We start from the raw sequence: 20,699 nt of genomic DNA, 5'->3' as shown, positions 1-20,699 counted from the left end.
CGCATTTTTTGCGGCTCAGGTGCGGACCCATTCACTTCAATGGGGCCCCAAAAGATGCGGACAGCACTCCGTATCATTCCGCATCCGTTCCGTGGCCCAGCAAAAGAAATATAGCATGTCCTATTCTTGTCCGTTTTGCGGACAAGAATAGGCATTTCTACAATGGGCCGTCCGTTCCGTTCCGCAAATTGCGGAAGGCACACGGACGGATTCCGTTTTTTGCGGGACCGTGGTTTGCGGACTGCAAAAAACGGCACGGTTGTGTGCATGAGGCATTACTCTTATGTCATTTACTTTCTAAAACCTTTTCAGGAGAAGTGAACATTACTGTAAAGACAGAAGCTTTGGACACAAAAGAATTATGTGGAAATGAGATGCCTGTTGTGCCTAAACAAGGCAGAACTGATACCATTGTAAAGGCGGTACTTGTACAAGTAAGTGTGTGTAAAGGGGGAATATTAATCACCAATATTTATGCAAATATCGATAATTAATATTCATAAATAGGAGGAGCCGTCTATTGATGACTCCGCCTATTTATGCCTTTATATAATAATAACAATACTTTCGCTATACTTTACACTGATCAACTATGCTAGCTGCATGCGCCTTACTAACTCGCTACCGCTAACAAATACACGCTACACAAAGGGGTACAAATATAACGGTATTTATTAACACTAAGCACGCAATACACTAACAATACACAGCACTACAAATATACAATCCTAAACTACACTACACGTTCCCAATTCCACCCGTCAACTAACTATACGACACACACATTCAATATTAATAGCCCACCCCACCTGACTATTCACTGTCCCTACGGGGTATGACGAAGGGTTAAAAAGGATTGTTTGCAGAGCAGAGGCATGCTCTACAGAGGATTTGTTTGCAGAGCAGAAGCATGCTCTACAGGGGAACCAAGGCAGGGAACCAGGACCACCAGGGTTCAGGGGTCTATGGGGGTGTACCAGGGGAGAGCAGGCACACAGGGAACCAGGGGTTAATCAGGGCTAACCAGGGGTGTGGGGTTCCAGGGGTCAATAGGGGATCAGGGGATTAGGGTTTATAACCAGGGGAGGGATAAAGGGTTAATAAGGGGATAGTTGGTGGGATAGGGGTTTGGGATGTAAGGGATCAGGGATATACACAGCAGGGAGAAACCAGGGGAATAGGGGAGGAGTGGGGGTTCGTTGGTGGGATCGTTGGTGGGATAGTGGGGGGGGGTTATAAGGGGGTGATACTTAAGGTTTTGTTGTCGTCCAGGGGTCTGCTCATTCACCCAGGGGGGGGGGGGGTCCGGTCGGGCGCTCTGCTCTGAGCGCAGGAAAGGCTGCAGGGGTCGGGTCCGGTGGAGCGCAGGATGCGCTGCCCTTTCAGGTGGTGGGGGCCCCGATCCTAACTGCGGCCTTGAGCGCCGATCGCGCTCTCCTAGATGAAGGGAGGGGGTCCGGTCAGCTGCCACGTGGGAGGCCCTGACTCCCGGAGCGCAGGACACGCTCCTCTTCCAGGTGGGGGCCCAGATGAAGACTACTTGAGTGCCGGGGCCGCCGGGTATTTATCCCCCAGCGGCCCGCACTCCCGCGCCACCAGGGGGCGCGCGCGTGCCCCCATCATCCACGTGGGCCGGCGCAGTGATATGACGTCACTGCGCCGGCCAGCACATCGGGGACGCGCTGCAGACAGGCGGGAGAAGCCTTTGATCTCCCGCCTGCTGCACCTAGCATTCCGGACAGTGCGATAGTAATCGCACTGTCGGAATGCACATAATAGAAGGAGGAGAGGCTTCTCCCCTTCTTCTATCATGTGTAATTATCTCCAGAGGCGCTGGGGATAATTACAACAAAGGGCTCAGATTCAGTTGAATCTGAGCTCTTTGTATCCATCAGGATGACCGGACCCTTGTCCGGTCATTCTGATGCAATTAGCCAGATTGCATCGGTGCGAATGCTTGGGGCACATTCACACCTGGTTTCAGTTGTAGGAGGGGGGGAGATATATATAATATACATGTGTATTGATGCTTGGGGCACATCCATACACATGTATACATTAATCATACATTCTAAGGGGGATTATATAAGGGGCCACATTCATATATATAAGGGGGCACAGATAATAAGGGGCACATCACAAGCCCCTACATTATCAGGGGGCACATCACAAGCCCCTACATTATCAGGGGGCACAAGCCCCTACATTATCAGGGGGCACAAGCCCCTACATTATCAGGGGGCACAAACCCCTACATTATCAGGGGGCACAAGCCCCTACATTATCAGGGGGCACAAGCCCCTACATTATCAGGGGGCACAAGCCCCTACATTATCAGGGGGACAGCTCCCAGGGGACACATATTTCCCACAGGGGCCAGCATGAGCCCCTGGGGATCACCATGGGCAGACGTGCGCAGATGCTGGGCACATCTGCGCACATCGTCCCATGATGCTATGTCTAATGTATGCACATATATACCATACATGCCCGCACGTGTTTGCAGGCATGCATGGATATATATGCATACGTCTCAACCGTTCCTCAACAGTGTGCATTATTTTCATTGCAAAAAAAGGGATGGGAATTATACATCAGGCTTATGTTTCCTTCATTTGGGTCAAAAATTTATTTCACTCAACCTATAGCTAATTATTACCCTAGAGAAAGAGCCTTGACTACACACTGACACAGCTGCTGTGTAGTCATGGTCAGGTGTGCGTAGGGCCGGTGATGTCCTGGTGCAGTGTAGGTGCAATTGAGTTGTAATACTGCAAGTTGGCCCAGAGGCAATTGGTACAGCAATAATAGTTATCTTGTGGCTAGTGTTAGCATCAGGACAACCATGGATCAATCTTTGCAGACTAAACACCTGTAGCACCATATTGGAAAGGGCATGGCCAATATTAAGAAGCCATCTTAGATAGACCACCACACTTTACATATAGGAAATGACCATAATACCTAGTGAAACACATACAGTATTAACATTATTTAAAGGCATAGTGAAATATATATTTTTGGCAGCAACAGTCAATCCTAGGCTCCAAAAATGCAATGGTAAAAAAAGCGCACAAATACAATTCGCACATTATTAATATAAACATATTAGCATTAAAGCAGTCCCAATAATTTCTAGGATATCTCCTCTACACCTTACAGGTGCCTTCTTTATGTAAAGCAATATATGCTGTCAAACAGCAAGACTAGGTTAAGTCACTGCAGGTTAGCAACAAAAAAAAAGCTGTGGCATCAATTAGCTGCCTTGTGTGAACTTATGTTTAGTGGGTGTCCACAATATATATTTTTCAAATCCCTCCCTACCCAGTGAAACCTGTGAAGGGATGTTACTTGGTTCCAGCTCCATTGGTTGTAGGCTATCTTCACTGCACTTCCGATCCCTACATATAAACTTTCTGCATGGACAGGGTTAAGTGCACCTCTGCAGCCAATGACAGACCTCATCGGTGACATATACCTAAGCGACATGTCCCTGTTGGGTTAAGTGCCACTTGGGAAAACGGCACAGCTGAAGCTAGTCATTGGCTGCAGCAGAGCACATGACCTGATTGATGTAGGACGTTACTTCCCTTCATAGGTCCTCCTGGGTGAGTTTTTTTTTTTTTTTTCTTTATTTGGTACATACATCAATTGGACAAAAATATTTAATAATTTTTTGGTCTCTTCAGCCTGGTGGTGTCCTGGTGGAGAAAGCACAGAGCTCTCTGATCTGCATCAAAGATGGAGGTAAGGGGATATTATAGTAAACTAATGAAATATTTGAGATTTATTTAAAGGGGTTATCCCATGAATAATGTAAAAAATGAAAATCAGATATTATATAGTCCAGGACAATCTCTTTCTAACAAATCTAGAACCAGCCCTGTACCTCATATGGATCCCAAGATCTCCACATTCAGTTCTCTGCTAGATTGATATCTAGCTGACAGCTCAAGGGGAGTGTCTTTTCTGCTGCAGCTCAGGAGGTGTGTCTCAGCTCTCCCTATAACAGCTCAGGAGGCATTTGAAAGATGAAACTGAGCATGTGCGGCCTTCTTAATGAGCAGGTCAAAGAAATAAGGAATTAAGTGACACTATACCGATACATTTTATTGAATAACTCAGTAGCTATACAAAATTTTTAATTGCATGCAATTACAAAAGTATTCAGATCCATGTGCTGGTTGGAAAACTGTAGAATATTTTTCTTGGGACAACCCCTTTAAGTGAAAATTGGTGTAGATAATATGCATGAAATGTATTATTTTTTGTAGACACTTTTAATACTTTCCCTTTGAAAGTGACAGCTACAAATTTTGGTAGCCCTGTGTATTCTGCTGTTGTCAATGAATCTTCTCAAGGCTGCGCTCTGTAGCTGATGTAAGGCTATTGACAGGCAAACATCACTGCAAAAAACATGAATGCTGCTGCACCTGGCACAGTCTTTATCCTCTCCCATACATTACCCTTTTCCTCAGGACTGCAATTGTAACTCTCATGAATCCTGCTCACAATTTTGATGGATCTATAAAACTTTAGCTTTTGATAGGTATGATTTGAGCAAAGTATCAAGGGACAAAACTACTGTAGAGAACTACTGCCTCCAGGCTATGATTTCTACAAATTAGAAGTGGCATTGGGAAAAAAGTGGAACACAGTTATGGGGAGTTGAAGAGGTATTTCCTTCTGGACATTAGTGGCATATCCACAGGATTGGCCATAAAAGTGTGATAGGTATGGGTCCCACCTCTGGGTTAACGTGATGAAAATTGTATTGGGTGCACAGACAACAAATTTCAGGATTCAACAAACCCCTTTGTCAGGTAAGTTACACAATTCTTCTGCAGCGCCATGTTTTGTCCATTGGATACCTATTGATCCATTCACTTTTATGGGAGTTATGAAAAAACGCAACATGCACTCAGAACTCCCCCAAAAGTGAATGGAAAGAGCTGCATATGCACAGTCACCGCTACGTTTACAATGCCATGAGATGGGTTCCCACTAGAGATGAGTGAAATGAAATTTGATCCGAATTTCAGGAAAAATTCGATGTGCAACGAATGTGAATTTCCTTCCGCTTCGTGGTAACTGTTAAGGGGCAATATCAAAAGTGGCCTATTGAAATATGAAAAGTGGCCTATTTCATTATAGAAAGAAAAAAATATACTCACTTCACTGGTGCAGTTATTTGTGGCAAAAGCGTTTAGTGGCCTATTTCAGTACAGAAAGAAAAAAAACGCACTTCACTGGTGCACTTATTTGTGGCAAAAGCATTTAGTGGCCTATTTCATTATAGAAATAAAAAATTATACGCACTTCACTGCTGCAGATATTTGTGGCAAAAGCATTTAGTGGCCTATTTCAGTATAGAAAGAAAAAAATATACGCACTTCGCTGGTGCACTTATTCAGTACAAAAAGAAAAATATATTCTCAGTTCACTTCTGCGGTTATATGTGTTGAAAGCTTTTACTGGCCTATTTCAGTACAGAAAGAAAGAAACATAAATACACACTTCACTGGTGCATTTATTTCTGCTGAAAGCGTATACTGGCCTATTTCAGTACAAAAAGAAAAATATATTCTCAGTTCACTTCTGCAGTTATATGTGTTGAAAGCGTACATAAAGAAAAAAAATATATGCACTTCACTGGTGCAGTTATTTGTGGCAAAAGCGTTTAGCGGCCTATTTCAGTACAGAAAGAAAAAAATAGATGCACTTCACTGGTGCAGTTATTTGTAGCAAAAGCGTTTAGTGGCCTATTTCAGTACAGAAAGAAAAAAATATACGCACTTCACTGGTGCAGTTTTTTGTGCCAAAAGTGTTTAGTGGCCTATTTCAGTACAGAAAGAAAAAAATAGATGCACTTCACTGGTGCAGTTATTTGTAGCAAAAGCGTTTAGTGGCCTATTTCAGTACAGAAAGAAAAATATATTCTTAGTTCACTTCGGCGGTTATATGTCTTGAAAGCGTTTAGTGGCCTATTTCAGAACAAAAAGAAAAATATATTCACAGTTCACATCAGCGGTTATATGTGTTGAAAGCATAGCTGGGAGGCAGCAGGGTGGCAGCAGTGGGAGATCGGGAGCCAAACGTGCCACCTGCTTCACAGCAGCCTACTTACCTACCCGGGAAGTAGTGGTGCAGGGGTTCACTGAAGTAGCGGCGGTAGCAGTCAGTCGCTGCGGCAGTTATATGAGTTATTTTGTATTTTAGTACTAAAAGAAAAATATATTCTCAGTTCACTTCGGCTGTTATTTGTTTTGAAAGCATTTAGTGGCCTATATCAGTACAAAAAAAAATATATATTCTAAGTTCACGTCGGAGGCGGTTATATGTCTTGAAAGCATTTAGTGGCCTATTTCAGTACAAAAAGAAAAATATATTCTCAGTTCACGTCGGCAGTTACAGTGGGGGAAATAATTATTTGACCCCTCACTGATTTTGTAAGTTTGTCCAATGACAAAGAAATGAAAAGTCTCAGAACAGTATCATTTCAATGGTAGGTTTATTGTAACAGTGGCAGATAGCACATCAAAAGGAAAATCGAAAAAATAACTTTAAATAAAAGATAGCAACTGATTTGCATTTCATTGAGTGAAATAAGTATTTGAACCCCTACCAACCATTAAGAGTTCTGGCTCCCACAGAGTGGTTAGACACTTCTACTCAATTAGTCACCCTCATTAAGGACACCTGTCTTAACTAGTCACCTGTATAAAAGACACCTGTCCACAGAATCAATCAATCAAGCAGACTCCAAACTCTCCAACATGGGAAAGACCAAAGAGCTGTCCAAGGATGTCAGAGACAAAATTGTACACCTGCACAAGGCTGGAATGGGCTACAAAACCATTAGCAAGAAGCTGGGAGAGAAGGTGACAACTGTTGGTGCGATTGTTCGAAAATGGAAGGAGCACAAAATGACCATCAATCGACCTCGCTCTGGGGCTCCACGCAAGATCTCACCTCGTGGGGTGTCAATGGTTCTGAGAAAGGTGAAAAAGCATCCTAGAACTACACGGGAGGAGTTAGTTAATGACCTCAAATTAGCAGGGACCACAGTCACCAAGAAAACCATTGGAAGCACATTACACCGCAATGGATTAAAATCCTGCAGGGCTCGCAAGGTCCCCCTGCTCAGGAAGGCACATGTGCAGGCCCGTCTGAAGTTTGCCAATGAACACCTGAATGATTCAGAGAGTGACTGGGAGAAGGTGCTGTGGTCTGATGAGACCAAAATAGAGCTCTTTGGCATTAACTCAACTCGCTGTGTTTGGAGGAAGAAAAATGCTGCCTATGACCCCCAAAACACCGTCCCCACCGTCAAGCATGGGGGTGGAAACATTTTGCTTTGGGGGTGTTTTTCTGCTAAGGTCACAGGACAACTTATTCGCATAAACGGGAAAATGGACGGAGCCATGTATCGTGAAATCCTGAGCGACAACCTCCTTCCCTCTGCCAGGAAACTGAAAATGGGTCGTGGATGGGTGTTCCAGCACGACAATGACCCAAAACATACAGCAAAGGCAACAAAGGAGTGGCTCAAGAAGAAGCACATTAAGGTCATGGAGTGGCCTAGTCAGTCTCCGGACCTTAATCCAATCGAAAACCTATGGAGGGAGCTCAAGCTCAGAGTTGCACAGAGACAGCCTCGAAACCTTAGGGATTTAGAGATGATCTGCAAAGAGGAGTGGACCAACATTCCTCCTAAAATGTGCGCAAACTTGGTCATCAATTACAAGAAACGTTTGACCTCTGTGCTTGCAAACCTGGGTTTTTCCACCAAGTATTAAGTCTTTTTTTGTTAGAGGGTTCAAATACTTATTTCACTCAATGAAATCCAAATCAGTTGCTATCTTTTATTTAAAGTTATTTTTTCGATTTTCCTTTTGATGTGCTATCTGCCACTGTTACAATAAACCTACCATTGAAATGATACTGTTCTGAGACTTTTCATTTCTTTGTCATTGGACAAACTTACAAAATCAGTGAGGGGTCAAATAATTATTTCCCCCACTGTATATGTGTTGAAAGCATGGCTGGGAGTCAGCAGGGTGGCAGAAGTGGGAGGTCGGAAGCCAAACGTGCCCTGAGTAGACCACCTGCTTTGCAGCACCCCACCTGCCCAGGAAGTAGTTGTGCAGGGGTTCATGGAAGTAGTGGCGGTAGCAGTCAGTCAGTGCGGAGGTTATATGTGTTATTTTGTATTTCAGTACAAAAATACAAATATATTCTCAGTTTACTTCGGTGGTTATATGTGTTGAAAGCGTTTAGTGGCCTATTTCAGTACAAAAAGAAAAATATATTCTCAGTTCACGTCGGCGGTTATATGTCTTGAAAGCATTGCTGGGAGTCAGCAGGGTGGCAGCAGTGGGAGGTCGGAAGCCAAACGTGCCCTGAGTAGACCACCTGCTTCGCAGCAGCCTACCTGCCCGGGAAGTTGTGGTGCAGAGGTTCACGGAAGCAGCAGCTGTAGCAGTCAGTCAGTGTGGCCTGTTGGGGGGAAAATCTCCTACTCGGCGGTCTGGCAGTTTTTTGTTAGGCCGCCAGAGATTAACATGGCCAAATGTAGACTATGTGGGCAGAAGGTGAAGCGTGGTGAGGGTGCCAATGTTGGCACCACAGCTCTGCGTCAACATATGCAGCGTCACCATATGTGGTATCCTGATACTGCTGCTGCCATCTCCACACTATGTCACCTTGCCACTCTGTGGTATCCTCCTGATGCTTCTGCTGTTGCTACTGCCATCTCCACACTATGTCACCTTGCACTCTGTGGTATCCTCCTGATGCTGCTACTGCTGCTACTGCCATCTCCACACTATTTCACTTTGCCACTCTGTGGTATCCTGATGCTGCTGCTACTGCCATCTCCACACTATGTCACCTTGCCACTCTGTGGTGTCCTCCTGATGCTGTTGCTGCTACTGCCATTTCAACACTATGTCATTGTGCCACTCTGTGGCCTTCTCCTGATGCTGCTGCTGCCGCCACCTCTACACTCTGTCATTGGGCCACTCTGTGGTCTCTTCATGCTGCTGCCAACTCCAGACTCTGTCATTGTGCCACTCGGTGGCCTCCTCATACTGATGCCAACTCCAGACTCGGTCATTGTGCCACTCGGTGGCCTCCTTATACTGCTGACACCTCCACACTTTGTCTTGGTGCGACTCTGTGGCCTCCTTATGCTGCTGCGACCTCCACAATCTCTCGTCATCATGCTACTCTGGCTTCCTCATGCTGCTGACACCTCCATACTTTGTCTTTGTGCCACTCTGTGGCCTCCTCATGCTGCTGCCACCACCACAATCTCTCGTCGTTGTGCTACTCTGTGGCATCCTGATGCTGCCGCCACCTCCGGACTCGTTCATTGTGCCACTCAGTGGCCTCCTCATACTGCTTCCACCCCCAGACTCGGTCATTGCACCACTCGGTGGCCTCCTCCTGATGCGGCTGCTGCCGCCACCTCCAGACCACTCAGTGGTCTCCCCATGCTATTGCCAACTCCAGACTTGGTCATTGTACCACTCGTTGGCATCCTCATACTGCTGACAACTACAGACTCGGTCATTGTGCCACTCAGTGGCCTCCTCATACTGCTGCCAACTCCAGACTCTATCAGTGTGCCACTCTGTGGCTTCCTGATGCTGCCGCCACCTCCACAATCTCTCATCGTCGTGCTACTCTGGCCTCCTCATGTTGCGGACACCTCCACACTTTGTCTTCGTTTCACTCTGTGGCCTCCTCATACTGCTGCCACCTCTGCAATCTCTCGTTGTAGTGCTACTCTGGCCTCTTCATGCTGCTGACACCTCCACACTTTGTCTTTGTGCCACTCTGTGACTGCCTCATGCTGCCGCCACCTCCTGTCTGTGTAGCAGCTGTAAGGTCTGTATGGTCCCATCATAATTGGCTTATGATTTGGTAGCCAAAAGCAGGAGTGGGTTGCAAAACACGGAAGACATGCAAATATTCCATTCACGCTTCATCTCTGTTTTACATCCACTCCTGTTTTTTTTTGGCATTAGCAATACTGATGGATTATTGAGCAAATGCTGACCAAGTGAAGGCGTATGCTCCGTTTTTGGGGTTATTGTTCTGACACATCTGAGAGAGGTCACAAATCAGTGACGTCAAAACAAACTTACTGCTGACACCCTCTCCACTCTGTTCGGGGGGCTCTACTTGTATATGTCATGGATGTAGTAGAACACAAAAAGACAAAAAGAAGAAAGGGGAAAGACACTAGGCCTCACCGCTAGGAAAGGAAAATGGTCACCACCTATAAAACCCTGATCCTGGCCCTAACTCCTATCTGTATGGGCACCTCTCGATGGTAAAGATGCCCATACACAGGAGCCTAGAAAACCCTGGAGACCCTTGGATTCCCTAAAGGTAATGATAGGGCGGAGACAACCCATCCCTTCCCTGGTGAAGGAACCAGCGTCTCACTGAGGCCTAGTAAACAACAGGGGGGATACAAAACACAACAAGCGGAACACCTAACTTCTGCGGATGATGGATGAACAGGACTTCAACAAGAAACACACTCCAGCTCTTCTAAAGCCAAATGAAGCTATCCAGAGCAAGAAGTTATGGGTAAAGTCAAACTAAATAGGGGGAAGTAAAGGTCACATGATCCACACCTGAACAGGAGGTGTGGACATACCAGCAAAACACAGACAAAGTTTAACCACAAGAGGCTGTCAGATTACTCATGTGCAGCCAGTCTTTCAGACCTTCTAACACCTGTCACACGTGTGACAGTATACGCGTTTAATTGAACAGGTTCTGTAGACATCTATGTGGAATCAGCTGGCGACGATGTAAAAGGAGTGCTCTTCTTCTTGGCGCTAACATTGACCTGTAAGGCTGAGTTATTTAGTGAGTTTGGGTCCCGTGACTGGCCTAATAAGTGAAGTGTGCAGTGATTCGAAGAGCGACGCCTGTCATCTCCATGTTATACGGACTCACAGTATTATTTCACTACCAAAGCAGACTCCCTATGCGTGTTACTACAAGGAACAGTGTTCTACACCACTATAAAGGCTCTCAGAAGCCAGGAAATATCCATTTTTTTTTACGTAATTCGCCTCAAATATATTCGGATCGAACCAAATTTTTCCTGAAAACTTCAGTGAACCTGTGAATTGAATTTTTGAAAAATTCGCTTATCTCTAGTTCCCACGTTCTTGCGATAAGTGTGGAAACCACACCTATTGGACATTTATGGCATATCTTGTCGATGCATCATAAATGTTCACATGATGCAACCCCTTTACTGTTAATGACTATAGTGTTTACCCGATTGGATGGGCATGTTACATTTTTAAAAATGCAATGTTTAGTTAATACGCTAATAAAATCTTTTCTTATTATATTTTAGGCCAGCCTAAAGTAGAAGAGATATCTCTGAAGATCCCTGATAATATTCTAGAGGATTCTGAAAGAGCTTACATAACAGTGTTGGGTAAGGTCTACAATGCATGGATCTCTTCATCAGGTGGCACCATCAGAAATATCTGATTCTGGGGCCACGTGGGCAAATATTCAATGCACTTTCTATTATGTCCACCAACCTCAATCTTGTATTTATAGCTACATTTCTACTACAGGGTCTTTTCTCATATATAGGATAATACTGTACATGTTTAGTATATATAGTCACTCTTATATATATGTATATAGCCATTTTCTAATAATGTAGACATTTTGTTATTACCTTGCAGGAGATCTCATAGGCACAGCTTTGCAGAACCTTGATCATCTTCTGGCCATGCCATATGGATGTGGAGAGCAGAACATGGTTCTCTTTGCTCCTAATATCTATATCTTGAATTATCTGGCGAAGACTCATCAACTGAACAGCGAAATCCTGAGCAAAGCCAAGAATTTCCTGGAGAGCGGTAAGAAATTCTGCATTGCTTACTATTATATTTTATTTATAGACTATCATGGACTCAACTGGTTTAGGTATAAATTCTAATCCTTCGCTGGAGATTATGGACTGCACGGTAGATATATAAATATGAAAGATATAGATAGACAGACAAATGGATGGATAGAAAGTCAAATGGATAGATTGATACATTTACAGATACAGTTAATCAACAGATGAATGGATAAACAGACAGATAGAAATACGATTAATAGATGTTTGCATGATTAGATTTTTATGACTGCTTTTACGTTATATTCTTTTTCTTGATTGTCACAGGGTATAAGCGTCAGCTGACCTACCAACGTGATGATGGGTCATACAGTGCTTTTGGAAAGAATGACAAAGAAGGAAACACATGGTTAGTGGATTTGGCCATAGCTATATTTGCTGTGCATGAAACTTTAAGCTATGTTGAAACCCTGAATTTTAGAATTTCAGTTCACGTCCTGGTACAGACAGCAGGACAAGACTATTCATAACAAGTAATTAATTCTTCTTTTGAACTATGGCATTATGTGGGCAATTAGAATAACGAGACAGAGGAAAACTATGGATGAGCAAATCAATTTTACTGGTTTAGAATTCTTCCCGAAGTTTGCAAAAAGTTTGGATTGGAACAAAGCCGAACTTTGAACTTATCATTAATTTTTTTTTGGTGTCCCTAATAATAAAGAGCACAACAGAGAGTTCTCTCCAAGGCCAGTCGACTAAGAAAGGCAATTTTCTCTTGAGACATTATGGTTCTTTTGATTTTCTGGAAGAAGAGCTTACTTGCATGTCTTATTGAGAGAAGTGGGATATTCTAGTTGTTATGAATGAAAAACTCGATTGCATGCCTCACTTTCAGTTGAATATTGGGTAGGGTGGGTCTCTCTTCTAGACTCATGTTTATTAGATGAGGCTTTTTAGACAAAATAAAAGACTAGGAAGATTTATATACCAACTAGCTGAAGGATCCGGATTCGCTCGGGTATATTTAATCTATTTCATTTAATGTTTGTGTGTGTCGTTAAAAGATATCAACACTGTCCACTATAGCAGTGACATCTACAGCACCCCACCCCCAAAACAGTAACCTCCACAGCCCCCCACCCCTTAACACTGACACCCCCCCACAGTGCCGCGTCCATTAAATTTGGACCTCCACAGCAGCCCACCCTCTTAACTTTGACCTTTACAGCAGCCTTCCCCTTTAACAGTGACTTTCACAGCTAACCACCCCTTTGACAGCGACCTCCACAGGGGCCCACCGCCTTAACAGTGGCCTTTACTGGATTGGGGGCGTGTCCTTTTGAACAGCTCACTGTACTGTCTGAGTGTGAGCTGCAGGGAGAAAGTCACCCTCCCTCCCACCTCTGCAGCTGACAGAAGTTGATTTTTACCATCATTTTTTCTATCCCCGTCGGCTGAGAAGTGGGAGGGGCGTGGCCTAACCAGATCGGGGCATGGATTGGCAGGACCTAGAAGTTGATTTTTAACTTCATTTTTTCAATCTCAGTCAGCTGAGGTGTGGGAGGGGGCATGGTCTAACTAGATCAGGGGCGTATCCTTTTGAACAGATCACTCTAAGACAGCAGCACTGTTCTGTCTGAGTGTGAGCTGCAGGGAGAAAGTCACCCTCCTTCCCACCCCTGCAGCTGACAGAAGTTGATTTTTACCTTCATTTTTTTCAATCCCCGTCGGCTCAGGAGTGGGAGGTGGCGTGGACTAACCAGATAAGGGGAGTGGCTTAGCGGAACCTGGGGGCAGGGTTTTAAGTCTTTCGAGGGTGGACACATTGTGGCAGGGGGCGTGTCTGGGCTCCTTTCTGCAAGAGTGACGCCCCTCTGGGCACCTTACTGGCTCATTTTCATACCAAATAAACTGGATTTTCAGAGGATAAAAACATCTATTGCTGGAACAAAAAGCACATCTTGAAATAAGGTATTAAGTGCTATTAGGCCATGGCTTTACTTCAATAGCAATTATCCTTGTGACAGATTTCCTTTAAAGCTCTCCTACAGCAGTGAAGATAAATGGCTGGGTTGTTATGGAAACCTGGAATAAAACTGTGTATGTGGAGGCTGGAGGACCTGCGAGCTTCTATTGGCTGATAAGGGTCATGTCACCAAGCTTCTATTGGCTTACGCATTTTTTGGGGGAATATCTCACGAACTGTACATCCTAGAGAGCTGAGACCTAGTCTAAAACCTTCCCGGAAACCTGATGTACCTGTGTGCCAAATTTCGTGATTGTAAATGCGACGATGCGGATTCCTTTAGCAGACATACACACACACATACACTCAGTTTTATATATTAGATTCTTAGGCTAATTGGAGCACATTTGATTAGTCCAGAATCTATTCGGATATGAATTGAATTTTTTAAAAAGCTTAAGAAAGCAGACCTGAAACAAATTTAAAGTGTTCTGGTTAAAATCTATTTTTTTTAAGGAAAACTCAGGATGAATTTTGAATTGATAGAATTGATTTGCTTATCTGTAGCATGTTTATTTATGCATACTGTATGTCCTTGTGCTTCATAGATCAATTTTCCCCTACTTTTCCCACAAAGTTTTGGATGGTAGCCTCAAACTGTTCGATCAATGCTTTTTCATAATAAGATTTTCCCCGTATTATCCTTTAGCGGAACTGAGGAAATAAACATTGCTTGGCTTCCTGAGAGGCCTTGGTTGGGGCACTATATGTTTTAATGAAAAACGCAGAGTATGCATGAGGAGTATCGTAACCCAGTCAATGCTCCTCTTTGTTTCTGGGAAAAATATTTGCACATTTTACATCCACTGTCATCAAATAGGCTTAGGAAAACTAATTTTACATAACACATCAATTAAGAAAGATGAAAGCCAATATAAAGAGCGTCTCTCGTTCTGGCAAACTAGTCCCTCCATGTATTAAAATAGATGGCCATTTATATGAATAGCCACAATGTCTTATCACATTTTCCATGTAAGTGCTTTTGTAGAGCAAAAATGTGGATTTGCCTGGGCTCTTCCAACATGGACCTGCATCAATCAGCTTATCTCCACCATATTAGGAGTTGTCTATGATGAATAGGATTATAGACTATACAATGCTTGTGTAAATTGACCATTTATATATCTCAAATTTGTTTCCACAGGTTGACTGGATTTGTAGTGAAATCTTTCAGCAAAGCTCGACCTTATATATTTATAGATGAAAGTCACCTGAACCATTCCTTCTCCTGGCTGCAAAATAACCAACAAGACAGCGGATGTTTCAGGAGTGTGGGAAGACTTTTCAATAATGCCATGAAGGTATGTCAAGTACGGAGCAAATGTGATAAAATTTGACATCTATTTCAAACTGCAAAAATAGGTAAAAAGGAATGAGGAATTCAAACATGAAGAATATGAAAAGAGGTTAAATGGTGTCTCATAGTGACCTATTTTAAAAGGTGTGTCAGATGTATGGCCATCTGTTTCATCGGCCTACCATGTCAATCGATATTAAGAACTTTATTCATTGAGAAACTACTACTTCCATTTCTGCTACCTTCAATACGCTGTAATAAGCTTTTGCTATACTGTAAATGCTGCTCTACCCTCTCACTCGTTGCCAGAGCTTAGGTTTCTAGTTGTCTAGTTAACCTCTGAAAGTGTGCTATTCTCTCTTTCATGTACGAAACTTCTGCATGTTTACGGATTCTGATAATCTGCTGCCTGCTCTGATTAATTGGATACTCTTGAACTCTGTCTGCCCTGACTTTGGATTCATTTCTCAGATATGCACAAACTCAGCACACCCTAACCTACACCTGTTTCCTGACTTTGAGTGTCACCTAATCCTTGGTGCTTGGTGCCCCATGCATCAGCTGCCAACTACGCTAGGACTACTCCAGGAGGAAGCAGCCTGGTTGGTTCCCTACCGCAAAGTCGACATCCCTATACAGGGAGTAAAGAGTGAATACCAGGGACTACTAGGCTCTTAGGTTGAGACAAAAGCCAAGCCAGTTAGTTGGCACAGTGGTAATTTTGGTAATTTTCCAATATGTAATAAATAAATGAAAGATTATGAATAACTTGATTTGTCACAAAAATGTAAAACATATTACTTTGTGCTTCAGGGGGGAGTAGAAGATGATATTTCACTTACTGCGTATATAACTATTGCCCTTTTGGAAGCTGGGATAGATGTGAAGGTAAGTTTGTAAGTCTTGGAAAGAAAAAGCATTTGACTGCAAGCCAGATATTACCATATTTTCTTGAATAATTGCATTTGTTCAGAAAAAGGGGGCTAAAACCATACCTAACTGTCCGAATGTGGACCAAGGAAGTGGGAGAGAGTATGTTGGACATTTACCATAAAGGTAGCCCATGTGGTTGCTATGGGGCTCTGTGGGATAGTGGGTCCAAATCAATTTCTTTTTTTTTACAGCCTGTTCACAGGCTCTGAAACATTAGAGAACAAAGAAGGGAAATTTGTTATTAGAAATGTTACGCAAATTTTTAAAGAATTTTTGTTGATGTTATTTCTCATTTTCCATGTCAATATCTGTATTAAAAACCCTTATAAAATTCAGCAGTTTTTGCTCTGGCCAGTAAGCCTAATAATAGGCGTCACTTTTTAGTCTATACAGCCGGTAATGGCAGTTAATGCATATACAATCAGTAACTCCTAAAGCAAGAAAGGGAAATTTGCTGTGGGTAATGCACTTACAAACCTCCCTTTATGAATCTTATGGTGATGGTGTGGCAAAATCCAGAAGTAGACAAATACAGATCACTTTAATGCAGTTATGTGCTTATCATTACAGGCAGGATTAGAATGACAGATAGGTAGATAGATAAAAAAGTAAATAGGCACAACACTCAAAAAAATAATTTTATATATATATATATATATATATATATATAAAATAAAAATGGCGGCACTGACTGCAATCAGAAAAAATGGGTGCACGTTCCAGGGGAATCGACCTCTTACCCCAATCAATAAATCCAGAAAATGGACGGCACTCCGGCTAGACGAAAGTGAATATTCCTATATTCAACCATACGGTGCAACGTTTCGGCTCCAAAAATGAGCCTTTTTCAAAAAAGGCTCATTTATGGAGCCGAAAACTTTGCACTGTATGGTCGAATAAAGGAATATTCACTTTCATCTAGCCGGAGTACCTTCCATTTTCTGGATTTATATATATATATATATATAAAATGAAGAAAGACACCGCGGCACATCCGTTTAGTGAAAAAAGTGGGACCCTTTATTCTCCCATGCGACGTTTCGGTCCGCTTACTGGGACCATTTTCAAGCAATACAATAATGTGAGAATTCTGGGTATTTATGCAGTCATGATCAATTCACATTCATAAGTGACAATTAGCTAAACTTTACAAAAAAACAGAGTATCGATACATATCATAAAAATAAAAATGTGACCAACCCGGGAGGTAGCGAGAATCAAAACCGTGATCGGTATGTGCAGAGCTTCCAGGTACGTATATATATTAATATTGCAGTGAAATACATAAGTGACAATCAATAGTGCATCAATATCACCTGTACATATGTGAGCATAACAGGACCGAGCGTGGGATCAGGCGTGCTCAATGGAGGGAGGATACAATGTAGCGAGTTGCTCCACATGGAAACGGCGTCCCGGAACTGCAACTGCGCATGTCCGTGACGTCACTGAGACGTCTCACGTGACCTCTCAGAAAAACGTCACATGACAAGCAGCAGAACGTAACACTGTCATTCAAAGAAGTATAGAAACAAGCGTCCTAACAGTAAATTCAATAGGTAATACAGCGATACAAGGATGAACCACCTAGGGTATGGTGTCGGGTGACGTGCTATCCTGCGATGCACCGTCACCAGGCATCTACGGGCAGAAAGGGGGAGGGGACAGCGGCAGCCATCACCCTCCCACCATGCTCGTCACAATTTAACCCCTTATCAGGTGAAAAAATCCTCCACAGTAGCAGATACGCTTGTAGCAGTAATAAATGTGTAGTATAATATGCAGTAATCAGGGAATAAGCCGCATAAGTCCAAACAATGAGCATCTCGCCTCCCGTTGAGCTGAGCCCATCCAGCAGAAGGTCCTGGAAGTGAAACAATAAAAGAATTATATTATCCAAATATATTCATTAAAAACAGAACAATTTTTTCAACACGTACACCGACAGGAACAGAACCGGGGAAAGTCATATGAAGAGCCATGGCCTATATTCTACATTCAAGCCCATCGGTCGAATGGTTTGTAGCTTAAAAATCCATTCGGACTCGCGTTTTTTGAGCATTTTGATGCGGTCACCTCCAGTCCGCGGTAACGGAACATGATCAAGAATCATGAACTTGAGATCTCTCTCTACATGGTCCATGTCCGCAAAGTGGTGTGAAACAGGCAGGTCCTTACGCTTTTTACGTATGGAAAACTTGTGTTTATTAAACCTGGACTTGAAGTCACAGGTGGTTTCACCGACGTATAAAAGTTTACAGGGGCACCATAAAACATAAATCACAAAACACGAGTCACAGGTCAAATAAAATTTAAGGGGGTAAGAGATCCCAGTTTGTGGGTGGATGAATTCACGTCCCTTCACCATGTATTTGCAGTTTACACAGTGAAGGCACGGGTAACTACCACAATTTTTAGGGGTCAAAAGTAATTGACGGGTGCTTTTTTGTGAGCCTATATCGTTTTTGACTAATTTGTCTTTTATGTTACGAGCTCTCTTGTAAGAGAAGAGAGGTACGAACGTGACACAAAAAAATGCCTCACCTTGGAATTACATTCCACCACTTTAGTGGAATACGTTAAAACCAACCGTATACCCAGGGGGATGCGTGTACAACCAAGATCCTCCATGTACTCCAATGACCTAGAATTCCGGTCGAAATATGAACAAATCTCCAGCAAATATTCTTCAGATTTGATGCTTTTAAACATCGAGTTTATGCGCAAAGATTTATTTTCAACAGCAGCGAACAAGACCGCAGATGAGGCCTCATTAAGGGCAACTTTGTCCCCACAGGACTTTGATGACTACTACAATAAGCTTCAACCCCATCTCAACAAGCTTAAAAGTGAAATTCAAGAGACCAAGCGAGGAAAATGGCAAAGGGACACAATGGATTACACCACGGGTCACGTCTATAATTGGAATGAAAATAATCGACCAAATCCAAATCTGAGTCAGAAAAAAACGAAAAAGCGGGATGATTCCAATACCAATAATCCAGCTATTTTTTTAGGGCCTCCACCAGTCCACGGAAAAAAGCCACAAGAAGGGGCGGTAGAAATAGAAACCGATACCGTAAAAACAAGAAGCCAAAAGATGTTGAGAAAGACCAATGCCTGACTGAACGGACGGTGGTAAATATATCATCTCATATATTGACTCCGGTACAAGTACAGTTACTTGAAAAGGGTCTAAGTTTTTGTCCAGCTAGTGTCACCAATTGGTATGAGTTGGAAGCTGATTTATTGTATTTTTTCAGATTAATTAAACTTAAGATCCATTTTCATAATGTACACAGCTCTACTACTCAGCCTATGCATGAATTGTGTTTATCTGACTGGGGATTGAGGATCAAGAGGGATTTCTCCCCTCAAATATCTTCTAAGGCTTTTGATGTTTTTTTCAGACGCGGTACTGGGTGATATACAGGAGCTAAAACAATCTGGGCTCTTGGATCACATCCAGCACCCTAACATTTCCAAACAGGAATTACAGGCACTTGAACAGTTAATCCATGACCACTCCCTCACCATCAAGTCCGCTGACAAGGGTGGTGCGGTAGTGGTCATGGATACTGCTATGTATTTGACAGAGGCAGCTCGCCAGTTATCTGACTCTGCGGTTTATGTTAAACTCCAAAGGGATCCCAGATTTGATATACAATGTGAATTTAAGTCATTAGTTAACACTTATACACAAATTGGCCTCATTGATGAGCAACTGAGCGAGTTCCTTCAGATAGAACATCCTGTCACCCCTTTATTTTATTTATTGCCTAAAATCCATAAAAACCTACAATGCCCGCCCGGCCGACCTATTGTTTCTGGCCGTGGCTCTTTACTTAGCAATGCTTCCATTTTTTTAGACAAGATTTTGCAGACATATGTGGTCAACTCAAGATCATATTTGAGTGACACCACTGATTTTTTGTCCAAGTTATCAGACGTGACGATGCCGGAGGACACCATTTTGGCCTCCTTCGACATCGTCAGTCTGTATACTTCTATACAACATGATATAGGGATGGCAGTTGTGGAATCCGCTCTAGTTAACTCTGATTACACCATTGAGGCGCAAACTTTTTTCTTGGCTTTATTACGCATGATTTTATATAATAATTATTTCCTTTTCGGAGATGATTATTATATGCAAATCAGAGGGACGGCCATGGGGACGAATGTGGCCCCCACTTACGCCAACATGGTCGTCTCCCATTTGGAGGAACAGCACGTCTATGTGTCCCACCACTTCAGCCATGTGCTGAGGTGGTGGAGATACATAGACGATATTTTTGTTATTTGGACAGGTACTGCCCCTGAGCTACACCTGTTTCACGATTACTTAAATAGCCTGATTCCTGATATACAATTTACCTTGGAATTCTCTACCCACACGTTACACTTTCTAGATGTTAATGTACGATGCACGGGTGGTGCACTCAGCACTGAGGTTTATACTAAGCCTACTGACCGCAACACCGTCCTGAGGTTTGACAGCGCTCATCCCCGGACGATGGTGCGGTCATTACCTTATAGCCAGT

At 43.1% G+C, this 20,699-nt stretch overlaps 1 pseudogene; it reads left to right on the top strand.

The window, feature by feature from the left end:
* LOC121005492 overlaps window positions 1-20,699 on the top strand; it is a 239,421-nt pseudogene that overhangs the window by 162,789 nt on the left and 55,933 nt on the right.

The sequence above is a fragment of the Bufo bufo genome, chromosome 6, assembly GCF_905171765.1.
Source record: "Bufo bufo chromosome 6, aBufBuf1.1, whole genome shotgun sequence".
Taxonomy (NCBI): Eukaryota; Metazoa; Chordata; class Amphibia; order Anura; family Bufonidae; genus Bufo; species Bufo bufo.
Note: the sequence above shows the minus strand (reverse complement) of the source record. Positions and strands in the feature narration are given on the sequence as shown.